Source organism: Zingiber officinale, chromosome 5A, assembly GCF_018446385.1.
Source record: "Zingiber officinale cultivar Zhangliang chromosome 5A, Zo_v1.1, whole genome shotgun sequence".
NCBI classification, from domain to species: Eukaryota; Viridiplantae; Streptophyta; class Magnoliopsida; order Zingiberales; family Zingiberaceae; genus Zingiber; species Zingiber officinale.
Window position 1 is genome coordinate 120,689,711 of NC_055994.1, and position 14,183 is coordinate 120,703,893.

A 14,183-nucleotide genomic window follows, 5' to 3' on the forward strand; every position below is an offset into this window, starting at 1 on the left:
TGCACTGTGTGGATCCTTGGATTAGTCACCTCAAAAAGGTGGATATCAAGTAAATCTGAGTGTTAGCGATTGCTTCGAGTTTTTCGCTGCAACAAATCATCAACAAAGTAATTGGAGCTAATCACCCCCTTCTAGCTCATAAGTGTCTTAACAACCTCCAGTTAGGACTAGTCACTCAATAGACTTTCACCTTACCTAATCTCAGTTAGGGCTTTTCTTTGCCAACGTACAATCCCCCTTGACCCACTTAGACTTTTCTTTGCTTAACCTTCATTTAAGACTAGTCACTCAATAGATTTCCACCCTGCTTAACCTCAGTTAGAGATTTCCCTTGCCTAACAACAGTCAAGGCTTTCTTGAACAAGTATTTGCTCTTCCCTTGACTTACTTAACTTCTCTCTCACATATTGACAAACATCAAAACTTAAACTCGAGTTTACTTGAGCTTAGTCAAACTGGTCAACCTTGATCCGAGGACAATTGCATCAACATATACATTAGATCCTATGACGTTTCATGGGAAAGTTTGTGGTGGTTTACTTTGATGACATTCTCGTTTACAGTTCGACATGGGCATCACATTTCAATCACCTTCGTATTATTTTTGAAAAGCTGAAGACAGAGTGCTTATTTGTCAACACGAAGAAGTATTCTTTTTTTACTATATCTGTAACTTTCCTTGACTTTATTGTGTCTACTAATGGTGTGCACGTAGATTTAGCAAAGATAGATGCAGTCTTGGAGTGGACTTAGCCGAGGACTTTACACGATATTAGGAATTTCCATGGCTTGACTTCTTTATATTGTCGGTTCATCATAAATTTTAGCATTCTTATTGCTCCCATCACTGATTGTCTTGAGGGATGAGATTTCAAGTGATTTGAAGAAACATAGACTAATTTTCAACTGGTCATGCAAAAGATGACCGTGATATCAATTCTGTCACTTCCTAATTCTAACCAAGTATTCAAGGTCAATTGTGAAGCATTTGACATTGGTATAGAAGGTGTTATAAGTCAGTCTGGGCATCCAATTACTTTCTTCAATGAAAGGCTGTTTGGATCCAAAAGAAATTATTCTACCTATAACTTGGAGTTCCATGCCATTATTTAGTTCTTGAAGCATTTATGTCACTATTTAGTATAGAAGGAGTTTATTTTGTTTACTGATCACGATGCCTTGAAGTATATCAATGGTCAATACAAGCTAAGTAGGCAGTATGCCAAGTGGATGACTTACTTGCAGGAGTTCACATTTAAGCTGAGACATCAAGCTGGGAGTCTGAATCGTGTCATAGATGTCCTGAGTTGTTGCTTTTCGTTACTCACTACCATGAGTATCAGCGTTACAAGTTTTGAGGTTTTTCAGATATGTACGCAATTGACTCATCATTCGAAAGGATAGTCCAGGAGATACATGATGGTCAACGTCATGTTTTTATTTTGCAAAATGATTATCTGTTTAGTGAATTGTAGTTGTTTGTCCCGAATTATTCATTAAGGCAACAAATTATGAGTGAATTTTATCACTCATAATTTTAGAGGTGATAAAACATTAGTCCTTATTTTTACTAATTTTATTGGCTAAAGTTGACTAGTGATGTGACTCACTTTGTACACAGATGCTATGTATGGCAGCGGTCTAAGGGGTTGTCATCAATGCAGACTTGTATACTCCCTTACCTATTCTTGAAGATCCTTGATTTGACGTCAGCATAGATTTTATATTTGGACTACCCCACACCCAATGAACCTTGAATTCTACTTTAGTTGTCGTTGACAGATTTTCAAAGATGATACATTTTATAGCTTACGGGAAGACTATGGATGTTGTCCAGATTGCCCATCTTTATGCCAAGGTGATCGTGCATTTACATTACGTTTCTTAAGCCATGACTTTAGATCGAGATACCAAGTTCACCAGCCATTTCTGGAAGAGCTTAGGAGAAAAATTAGGCACGTAGTTGAATTTTAGTAGTACTTATCACCCTAGATAGATAGTTAGACTGATGTGGTGAATCCGAGTTTGGATAATTTTTTAAAGATCTCTAATAGGAAATAAGTTGAAGCAATGAGACTTGGTGTTATGCCAATCAAAGTTTGCTTACAAAACAAATCGAGAAATAAGATTATAGGTTTGAGTTCTTTTGAGATTGCCTATGGTCAGAACTCAACCGAGGTATTGGATTTAACCTCTATCCCACGTATGAGACGATTCAGTCCTAAAGTCAATAGAGGCCGATCCCAGACTGGATCAATACACAATGCCTGAACAAGGAGGCCATCGATCCCTTAAAACTACGAGCATGTCTAAAAATATGTGTGGTGGTGTAGAATTAATCACCTCCACATGATGAACTCTCATTCTTCAACTTCTCTTAAATGCTTCGACTCTAGAACAACTTTATCGAAAAAGGATTTGTTGTGATTCACAATTAAATTAGTTTGTTTCTCAATATGATAAATAGGGTTATCTAGACACCACTGATTCCATGATATTAAATTTGTAAACCAACTAATTAAATATACCTAAATTGAATAAGATTCGCCATCGGGTTGTTTATGCCTTGAAGATCTCTTTTCCATTCTGTAGGAGATACCGGCGAATCCTACATTCGAATATGAAATGAAATGACAAGCAAAATCAATATGATAATGAATCCTATCGAACAAGAATAAAGGTATAGTTTTAGTGAGTCTATGGCTAGAGGAAGATAGAGGAAGAAAAATAAAAAAAATAAAAAATCATATGATTGATAATCAAATTTGATGAATTCATATCCAACAATTAGTGTTGGCAAGAATCCAACAAAATTATTTAAAAATCTAGAATGTACTTGAATTTATCAGGAAAGAAGATATATTTTAGGTTAAAATTTAATTCACAAATAATTTACAAAATAGACAATTTCCGTTTTTTTTTAAAGGCCTTTGAGAAGATAATAATTACAAGTAATGGACAGCGAGACAAGTGTACGGAAACTAAGACGGGGCATCTAACAAATTTCAAATATTAAATCAGACCTCAATTTTGTCCTCTGGCGACCTCCGCGCGTCCGGATTCGACGCGACATGCAATGATGCGCCTGGCCCACCGTTGCCGGCAGGTGCATCGGTGGGTCGTGGGTCGCCACTAGCTGATCGAGTGACCCACGACCACCGCGAATCTTCCCTTGCGACCTGGTCCACGTGCACACGCCTGGAATCATTGAAAGTACTGGTTAAACTGATGTTTCGATCTCTCAAGATTTTTTTTTTAATAAGTTGACATTTATTCTTATTATCAAATGGAGGCTTGAGGCCTCTGATGCAACGATAATGAATTTTCGTAATTAATTAACTTACACATTGTAAATTAATTCCCTTTAATAGAAAAATAACTCTTAGATGTTGATTGCTAAGCCATATGTTATTTAAAAGAGCCGTATGTTATTTTACTTTTAAATTTATTTTGATGATCTTCAATAAAATCTTTTTATTAAATAAATTGGTCGGTTTCCAAATTAATTACTTGAAGCGGAATACGAGAGTAAAAAACAAAAATGAAAGCTTAGAGCAGTTTTGTAGCTAGTGAGGTTATAATGAATAATATGGTAGAAGAAGGAACTTAACTGAGGCTTTATCTTTTAAGGCCATTATTGCTTTCCATAAGTTGACTCAATATCTCTTTAATTGACTAAATTTAAGTAAGGAGTAGACTATTTCTAATAATTGATTATCTAATTAACTCTTGACTGAATCCTTATTTAATCAATTCAAGAGAAATGAAAGGTTTTTTTAATACGAGCAGTCGACCCCTTAGTTAACGCAAGTGTTCCTTCAATTGAAACAAACTTTCATATAATTGAATCTACTCAGGGCCGGGTCATTTAAATTAAGAATGAGTTTATTTATTGATTATGTTCTCAACGATCTTCATCTCCTCAAATAAAAAATCAGCATTATTCTTATGGTCCAGATTTTCCCTTAAACATCCGGTCACTATTAATCTACTCTGAACCTCCACTCAAGTATCCAATTAATTGAAATCATTTCTCTCCTTTAAGACTTTTTTTGTTAGGAGATTATTAGTACAATCGTTCCTTGATCAAGGTTGACTAGTTTGACTAAACTCGAGTAGATTCGAGTTTGAGTTTTGATATTTAGATAATATGTTGTGGAGCAATATGTGAGAGAAATCAAATAGGTCATGGAGGATCAATACTTGACTGGCAAAATCCTAACTAGAGGTTAGGCAAGGGAAAATTTTAACTAGAGGTTAGGTAAAGCAAGTCCTAACTAGGGTTAGGCAAGATTAACGTTCTAACTGGAGGTTAGGCAAGGAAAGTCTTAACTAGGATTAGGCAAAGGTAAAATCTTAACTCGAGGGTTAGATAAAAGAAAGTCCAAATGGGCCGAGGAGGACCGCACGTTAGCAAAGGAAAAGTCCAAGTGAGTCAAGGAGACCTGCACTTTAGAAAAGGAAAGTCCAAATTGATCAAGGAGAATCGCACGTTAGTAAGGAAAGTCCAAGTAGGTCGAGGAGGACCACACATTTGCAAGAAAAGTCTTAACTACTGTTAGGCAAGCAAATCCAAGTGAGTTTAGGAGGATTGCACGTTAGTAAAGGAAAGTCTAACTGGGTCTGGGAGGATCACACATTAGCAAAGGAAAGTCTAAGTGAGTCAAGGAGGACCTCACGTTGGCTACGTAAAGTCCTAACTATGGTTAGGCAAAGGGAAGTCCATGATGAAGTTGACAAAGTCCAAGTGAGCCAAAAGATTGACTGGACACTTGGTGGAGAAGTCCTAACAGATCACGGTTGACCGAAGATTGGACAAGGGAATCCTAGACTTGGATTAAGCAAGTTAGGGTTGGATAATCGATTAGGTATTCGATTGAGACCTATATTAATCGACAGCTGATCGATTGAGCGCATATCTTCAAGAAGTGCATGGTGAATCGATCAGGTGATCGATTCACCCTGAACCCAATTGATCAAGTGATCGATTGGAAGCTAGATTTTTGTGAAGCATAGTGCATTACACTATGATGAATCGATTGGAAAGAATTCTAATCGATTGAGGATATCACAAGAGGCATAGTCAATTTTCTAATCGATTAAGTTTGGATGCGAGTGAACAGAGAGCTTTTAAATCGATCAGGTGATCGATTGGAGCTGCTTGATCGATTAGGTAATCGATTAAGAGAAGCTTGTGAGTGAACAAAGGGCTTCATAATCGATTGGGTGATTGATTAAGAAGACTTGCAATCGATTGAAAAATTGATTAAGTAATGAAGAAAAGAGTCGTTGTTAGGTTTGGACGACTGGATGAGCCTAGATCTGATGTGACAATTGATTTGAGATAATGTCAATCGATTGGGAGCCCTAATCCACGGGATATAAAGGTGGCGACAAAGATTCAAATGCAACTCTTCTTCTCCACTCTTCACCGTCGATCCTTGAGTTTTAAAAGACAAGTGTTGTTGTACTTTCCAAATGATCAAGAGGCATTTACAAGTTATAAGAAAGCAAACAAGGTTTTCATTTGTATTGTGTTTTTTTTTCTTGTTTACATTGGATTTCTTATATGTGAGCTTGTATGAAGTTTCTCCACCTCCGGAGTGTTTTTGAGAAGGAGTCTTTTTATAGTGGAGAGTGTACTCTGTGTGGATCCTTGGATTAATCACCTCATTGAGGTTGATACCAAGTAAATTTGGGTGTTAGCATTGCTTCAAGTATTTTTTGCTGTAACTCATTATTGAAGAAGCGATTGGAGCTAATTGTTAGTGCGGGAAGCATCCGACGATCGAACCCAAGTTTTGATAATGACAAAGGAATCAAAGTTAAGCTTGTTTATGATCTAACATGTCTGATGGAGATTGTAGGAAAGTCCTAAGTGTTCTTAGGCAAAAGTCCTAGCTGCGGTTAGGCAAAGTGAAAATCCTAAGGGGTGGTAACCTCAGGTCCTAGGGGGTGGTAACCCTAGGTAGAGGAAAACCTAAGGGGCGGCAACCTTAGGTCCTAGGGGGTGGTAACCCTAGGTAGTGAAAATCCTAAGGGGGGATAACCTTAGGTTCTAGGGGGAGGTAACCCTAGGTGGAGAAAAACTCTAGGGGGTCGTAACCCTAGGTCTTAGGATGTGGTAACCCTAGGTAGAAAGTTCAGTCGGTCTGGAGGACCGGACTGACATCAGGTAATCTCTCCTGAGGATAGTAGGTGAGGACGCGTTCCCCGCAGAGGGAACAGTAGGCGTCGGGTCGACCTAAGATTTCCGGATGGAAATTCGAAGTCAGACCCAGATAGTCTGATGACTGTCATCACTTGATTTATCATGTTTATATCTGTTCTAACTGTGTCTTATAGGGTACGTTGTTGTTTTGGGACTAACGTGTCTTGCAGGCACAAAAGGATCAAGCTAAGCCTCGGATGAACAGTGTCTGAGGCGCCTCCATGGAGCTTGGAGGTGCCTCCATGGAGCTTAGAGACGCCTCGGGTGCAAGGCTGGAGCGGTCTGCGAAGTGAGCTTAGAAGCGCCTTAGAGGACAGTGGAGGCGCCCTGGACTGCTTCATGGAGGCGCCTTCATGGGGCATTGGAGGCGCCCTCAGGCGGATAGGAGGCAACGACGAGAGCTCATCGACAGCGAGGATTGCGGGATAAAACTTCGGCTTGGAGGCGCCTCCATGGGGCATTGGAGGCGCCCTCAATAAAGTATTTAAGCAGGTCTCGAGGCAGCAGCAAGATAATCAATTCTCAAGCTACCTTTCTCATGTGTGCTGCTAACAAGATGACTCAGAAGTGCTACGACAAGTTACCGACGACCCGGAGCTGCAATTCTTCAATCTTTTGTTGTTGATATTATTTTTTAGTTTATTTTATTGTAATCCTTATTGTACTTCAGTTGTAATATTTCTTGATATTATAGTTGTTGCCCATCGAAAGCGATCAACGATCGCGGGCCTTGAAGTAGGAGTCGCCACAAACTCCGAACCAAGTAAATACTTATGTTTGCGTTTGTTGTATTTTATTTCCGCTGCTTTAACTCGATAGTTTTACGAATCTAAAACGCGTGAAAGCCACAAGCGCTATGTTGGTTGCTACTCGGAAAACCTAGAGGTTCCACTGTACAAAAATTTTGTACAAAGGTCTGAACCTTTTCCTAGCTACCATGTGTTCTTTTAAATTAAATTTTGGATCGCCTGCGGAACTTAACACGTTTGATCCAAAACTTAATCTATTTGTTCTTTTAGGTTTAGACTTGGATCTCCTGCGGAACTTAACACGTTCGATCCAAATCACCTTAAGTTATTAATTCCATTAAATATTAATTTCCATAATTGGTTCCCAGTACTGACGTGGCGAGGCACATGACCTTCTTGGATATGGGAGCACCACCACCGACTAGACAAAACTTTTTATGGAAAGCTAATATTTAATTTCCTAAAATAACTTTAGGTTAACCGAAAAGAACAATTAAATCACAAGGAAAAATAAATCAAAAGAACACAACATCAAAAAAATATATTCGAAATACTAGAACGTAAGCCTCTTGTATTTGGTATTATTTCCATAAATAACTAGTATGATGCGGAAAAGGAAAAACTACTAGTTATACCTTCTAGAAAGATCTCTTGATCTTCTACCGTATTCCTCTTCTAACCTTGGACGTTGTGTGGGCAACGATCTTCCGAGATGAGAAACCACCAACCACCTTCTTCTCCTCCTAGCTAGGTTCGGCCACAACAAGGAAGCTTCACCAAGGAAGAAGATCAAAACACCAACCAAGCTCCAAGAGATGCTAGCTTTCTCTCCTTCTTCTTCTTCTTCTCCAAGTAGTATCCGGCCACCACAAGAGCTCCAAGGGGAGAGAGAGATTTGGCCACCACAAGAGGAAGAGAGGGAGAGGATGATGATGGCTGGCCACACCAAGGAACAAAAGAGGGAGAGAAATAATAGAGGTTTTCTCCCATGAAGGCACCCCCACCCATTCTTTTATATTCCTTGGCCTAGGCAAATTAGGAAATTTAATTATAATAAAATTTCCTTAATTTCCTTGACATGATTTAATTGAGAAAAATAAAATAAAATTTCCAATTAAAACAATATTGGCCGGCCACATCAAAAGAAATAAATTAGACAAGTTTTAATCAACAAATTAAAACTTCCTAATTTGTTTCCGGAAATTTTAAAAATAAAATTTCTCTTCAAAAATCTTTTCATGGTTGATAAAAAGAAATTTCTATAATTTTAATTTAACAACATGTGAATAATTTTTAAAGAGAAAATAAAATATCTCATCAATCTACAAATAAGGAAAGAGATCTAATTTCTTTCTTTAATCTTTTGTAGATCTTTTACAAGAGAGATATTTTAATTTTAATTCTCTTTAATAAATTATATATTCCACATAATAAAAATTAAAATTAAAATCCTTTTTTAATTTAATATGGCCGACCCCTCTAGCTTGGGTTCAAGCTAGGGCCGGCCACACCAATTTATGCTTAGGCCGACCCTAGCTTGGTTCCCAAGCTAGCTTGGCCGGCCCCTATTAGGTGGGTATAGAAAGTGGGTATAGGTGGGTATAGTACTCTATAAATAAGAGGCTACGATAGGGACCGAGAGGAGGAATTAGTTTTGGTCTCCCGATAAAATTAAGCATCCCGTGTTCGCCCCGAACACACAACTTAATTTTATCAATAATAATTCATTCCACTAGATAACTATTATTGAACTACCGCACCAATCCCAAATTATATTTTTGGGCTCCTTCTTATTATGAGTGTGTTAGTCTCCCTGTGTTTAAGATATCGAATGCCCACTAATTAAGTGAGTTACTGACAACTCATTTAATTAATATCTTAGTCCAAGAGTAGTACCACTCAACCTTATCATCATGTCGGACTAAGTCCACCTGCAGGGTTTAACATGGCAATCCTTATGAGCTCCTCTTGAGGACATTATCAACCTAGTATCTCTAGGACATAGCTTCCTTCTATAATCAACAACACACACTATAAGTGATACCATTTCCCAACTTATCGGGCTTATTGATTCATCGAACTAAATCACACCCATTGATAAATTAAAGAAATAAATATCAAATATATGTGCTTGTTATTATATTAGGATTAAGAGCACACACTTCCATAATAACCGAGGTCTATGTTTCTTTATAAAGTCAGTATAAAAGAAACGACCTCAAATGGTACTACTCACTACACTCTAAGTGTACTAGTGTAATTATATAGTCAAGATAAACTGATACCTAATTACACTACAACCTTCTAATGGTTTGTTCCTTTCCATTTTGGTCGTGAGCTACTGTTTATAATTTATAAGGTACTGATAACATTATCTTCTGCATGTGGCACCACATACTATGTTATCTACAGTATAAATTAATTGAACAACTACAACTAAATGTAGACAATTTGACCAAATGTGATTCTTTATTCATAATGAATGTTTACAAAGCTTAGGCTTTCAGTATACACTCCAACACGCTATTCACCCCCTCCTCTAACGCGATCTCGATCCAACAATTGGTATCAGAGCGGGGTAGCTTTGATTTGGTGCAACCACCAATCAAGCATTCTTTTCGTGGTGTTTTTTAATTTTCGGAGTCGATTGGAATTAGCATAATTGCTACATTCTGATATAGTTCTTTTCGTAATCGTATTCTTTTCTCGAAGTTAGTGCAACACCACTTGAGAACACAATTTATTTTCATACCGCACTACTAATCCAGGATCAAGTCCTGGGACATCTTTTTATTTTTTTTTTGTGCATATCCTCTAAATGACCCAACAAGAAGGCTACAACACTGTCTGCCCCCCGCTCTTCACCGGAGAAGACTTCGGTTATTGAATGGGAAGAATGGAGATTTTTTTGAAGATATAATTCGAGATGTGGATGATCGCCAAGACTGAATTTGAACTACCGATTGACGAAGATGGCAAACCTACACCCTACGAAAACTGGGATCCAGCATTAATCAAGAAAGTGGAAGCAAATGCCAGAGCAACTTGCACCCTCCAGTGTGGACTAACAAAAGAGGAACTCAACCGAGTTGGCCCGTTCTCAAGCGCAAAGGAGTTGTGGGAGAAGCTGATCGAGCTTCACGAGAGGACGCCCGACACCAAGGTAAGTAAAAGCGACTTAATATTTAATAAGTTATATAATATTAAATTACAAGAAGGTGAGACGGCTACCCAACTCTACGCCCGGATATAAGATCTACTCAACGGGCTACATGCGATCAAGCAAAAGGTAGACAACAGGGATGTAATCAGGTATTCCTTAAACGCCTTTCCAAGGAATATCTTGTGGACATCCATGGTAAATGCCTACAAGGTATCTAAGGACCTTTCTGTTATTAAATTAGATGAATTGTTTGCTGAGTTTGAACTTCATGAACAGATTAACTCACGTCTGACCGAAAAAGGTTTGACTTTGATTGTAGGTACAGGAAAAACACGCGAGTCAAAATCAAAGCACAGAACCGAACCGGAATTAGAAGAAGAACCGGATTCAGACATGGTTACTCTAATGACCGAAGCTACCCCTTACAGATCCTAACTAGTTAGACCAAGGTTTTGTACTAAGTTCAGTGGATAGGACTATTTGGAAAACCTCGAAGGCATGGTTACTCTAATGATGTCCAGGTGACTCACCATAGTCTAGAAGTTTATTCAAAGAATGCCTGTTTGTTGAGCCAAGACCTAAACTTAAATCTAACACAAAGTTAAACTAAACCCTATAATCGAACCTAATTCATCTCACAAAATTATAAGATTCCCTGATTTAAAATTTAGATCGGGTGAGATGACTAAGAATAAAAAAATTAACTAATTAAAATCAAATAATTAAATTAATTAAAATCAAATTAAATTAAACTTATTTAAAAAGTCTTTTAAAAACCTTTTTAAAAAACTCTTTTAAAAACTTATTTAAAAAATACTTTTAAAAACTTATTTAAAAATTCTTTAAAAAACATATTTAAAAATTTCTTTTAAAAATAACTTATTTAAAATTCTTTTTAAAAAACTTATTTAAAAATACTTTTAAAAACTTATTTAAAAATTTCTTTTAAAAATAACTTATTTAAAAATTCTTTTAAAAAAACTTATTTAAAAATACTTTTAAAAACTTATTTAAAAATTCTTTTAAAAAACTTATTTAAAAATACTTTTAAAAACTTAAATTCTTTTAAAAAAACTTATTTAAAAATTCTTTTTTAAAAAAACTTATTTAAAAAAACTTATTTAAAAATTCTTTTAACTTATTTAAAACTTCTTTTAAAAACTTATTTAAAAATTCTTTAAAAACTTATTTAAAAAATCCTTTAAAACTTATTCAAAATCCCTTTTAAAACTTATTTTAAAAAAATTTTCGTAAGTCAAATCATTCTAACCTAACTAATCAAATTAACTTAATCAAATTAACAAACTTGACTCATCAACTTAATTAACTTAGATAAAACAACTTGATAATCTAACTATCTCACAATCACTCATAAGGGATATCTGATTGGAAACCAAGATTGGGTGAGATGGAAAATTAGGGAGCTAACTTCATTCAAACTATCTTTCCCATAAAACAGATTCCAATTCAAATATTTTATGTGTAGGAACATAAAGAATTGGATAAATGGATGTTGGATAATGGATGCTCCAGACATATGATTGGAGATAACCTGAAGTTCACAAAGCTCAAACTAAAGAATTTAGGATCTGCTGCATTGGCAATGATGGCAAACTTAAAGTAATCGGAAGAGGTAACATCGAACTCAGTTTCAATTTTATTATTCGAAAAGTATTATTAGTTGAAAATTTTAACTTTAACTTACTTAGTATAAGTTAGTTATGTGATAGTGATTATTCAGTAAACTTTACCAAATCTGGGTGTATAGTTAACAATATCGATAACCCTGAAATCACACTTAAGGGCATTAGGAGAGACAATGTCTACACAATTAATCTACCAACATCCTCAATAAAGTGTCTCCTGATACAACAAAAGGAAACTGAGCTGTGGCACAGGAGACTGGGTCACACTCATACTAGACTCATTTCAAAAATGAGTCAAAATGGTCTAGTTAGAGGTCTGCTCAAATTAAAATTTATTGAAAATTCAATCTGTGATGCTTGTCAACAAGGTAAACAAACCAAATCAAACCATAAGTTAATCAATCAAAACAGAACTGCTTCGATACTTGAGCTCCATCACCTAGATTTGGTTGATTTACACGGAGCCAAGTCACTAAGCAAAAACCAATATTGCTTAGTAATAATCGATGACTACTCAATATTTACTTGGGTAAAATTTATAAAAACTAAAGATGAAACTTTTGAAGTATTTAAGACTTTTTGTAACATAATAGAAAATGAAAAAGACACACAGATAAAAAGAATAAGAAGTGACCATGAGGGAGAATTTGAAAATCATAAGTTTATTGAATTTTGGGAAATTAATGGATATCAACATGAATATTCTTGCCCTAGAATCCCCCAACAAAATGGTCTTGTAAAACGTAAAAACAGAATCCTACAAGAAGCCGCTAGAACCATGTTAAACGAATACAAATTATCCAATCATTTCTGGGCTGAAGCAATTAATACAGTCTGTTATATACAAAATATAATTTTAATTAACAAATTTCAGAATAAAACACGCTATGAAATATACTATAATAAAATTCCTAATTTCAACTGATATGGGTTAGGTTTAGTAGGTCCTTGGTGGGAAGGAGAAAGGAGATAGCAGAATTAAGCAAGCATGAATATTAGCCAAGATAATATCTTAAGAAAGATTGGTCAATGTCGGTCGGGTTTGCACTTTAAGATAGATGGTCGGGATTGTTTGAATTAGTACATCTGGATATAGACTAGTATGGGTCGGATGTATATGATCGCTTGGGTATATAAAGAAACAAAGCCTTACAGAATTTATAGTATATTATTGGATGAATAGGTCATATGTTGAATAGTAATAATAACCCGCCCGGACATAATGTGAGTTCAATTTCGTTCGATACAAATCATAGTATAATATCGGGTTGTCCATAACATAGTAAAAATAGGGTAAACAGGCATAGACAATAAATATACCTTAACATAACTTATAAGATAGGGCGAGAACAAATATTTCGAGAATATTCATAAATAGCTTATGAAAATATCTGCAGCATGTGATTGTATAATAGGTTGATTAATTCGGCGGGAAGGATATTTCAAGACTCTTCTGCAAGTACTAAGCAACAAAGAGGGTACATCTGTGGTACATGAAAGATTCCTTAAAAACTATTTTCTATAAGTACATGTCTTATGTCATCTCATAACAAACTCTAACAAACCAGGGTCCACTTCATGACTATGGAGGTTAGGTGAAGTGGTATAAAAAGGGGAATCCTCTCCATTGGTCAGGGATGCTCACTCTCACAACACACATAGTCATCTATTGCAAATCCTAATTTAGAGTTATTGTTCATTTTCTTCCTTCTTCCTTCTTCCCCATTAAGAGAAATTACTAACTTGAGTGTCGGAGGGCCTAGCCAGGGATTCCCGCCCCGGTCTTAGGTCGCTGACAATAGTGTTGGCTGGTCTCTTGTGCGCAGGAGGTCGTTAAAGCTCCAGTTCCTGGTATTCTTCAGGGGATTCTTCCTTCCGCCCTTGGGTCTTTGCACAAGGAGGTATTCTGTGAGTTTCTTCTTCCGGATCCACTTTGGTTTTCTCGGATCGGAAGTCCTCAGGTATTCTTTTTCATCAACATTAGGTTCCCTTCCTAGCTTTCCATTTTGTTAAGTTTCTCAGACAGGATCATCAACTATTTAAAAGTCTTCGGGTGTAAAGTATTCATCTTAAACACTAAAGACTACTTAGGGAAATTTTCATCAAAATAACCCCAGGAATATTTTTAGGGTACTCACCAATCAGTAGGGCATATAGAGTTTATAATAAAAATACACTAAAAGTTGAAGAAACAATGAATGTAATATTTGATAAAGAAAATAAACTACTCGATATAAGAAATGAAAATAATAATACAGAAAATATTAACTCAAGAAATACAGAAGATGATGACAGAATTCAACCTGAACCTAATGAATCTGAAGAACCAATTCCTAACCCAAATGTAAGACCAACAAGAACAAGCACCAATCACCCATCTGACTAAATTTTGGGTGATCCAACTCTAGGAGTCA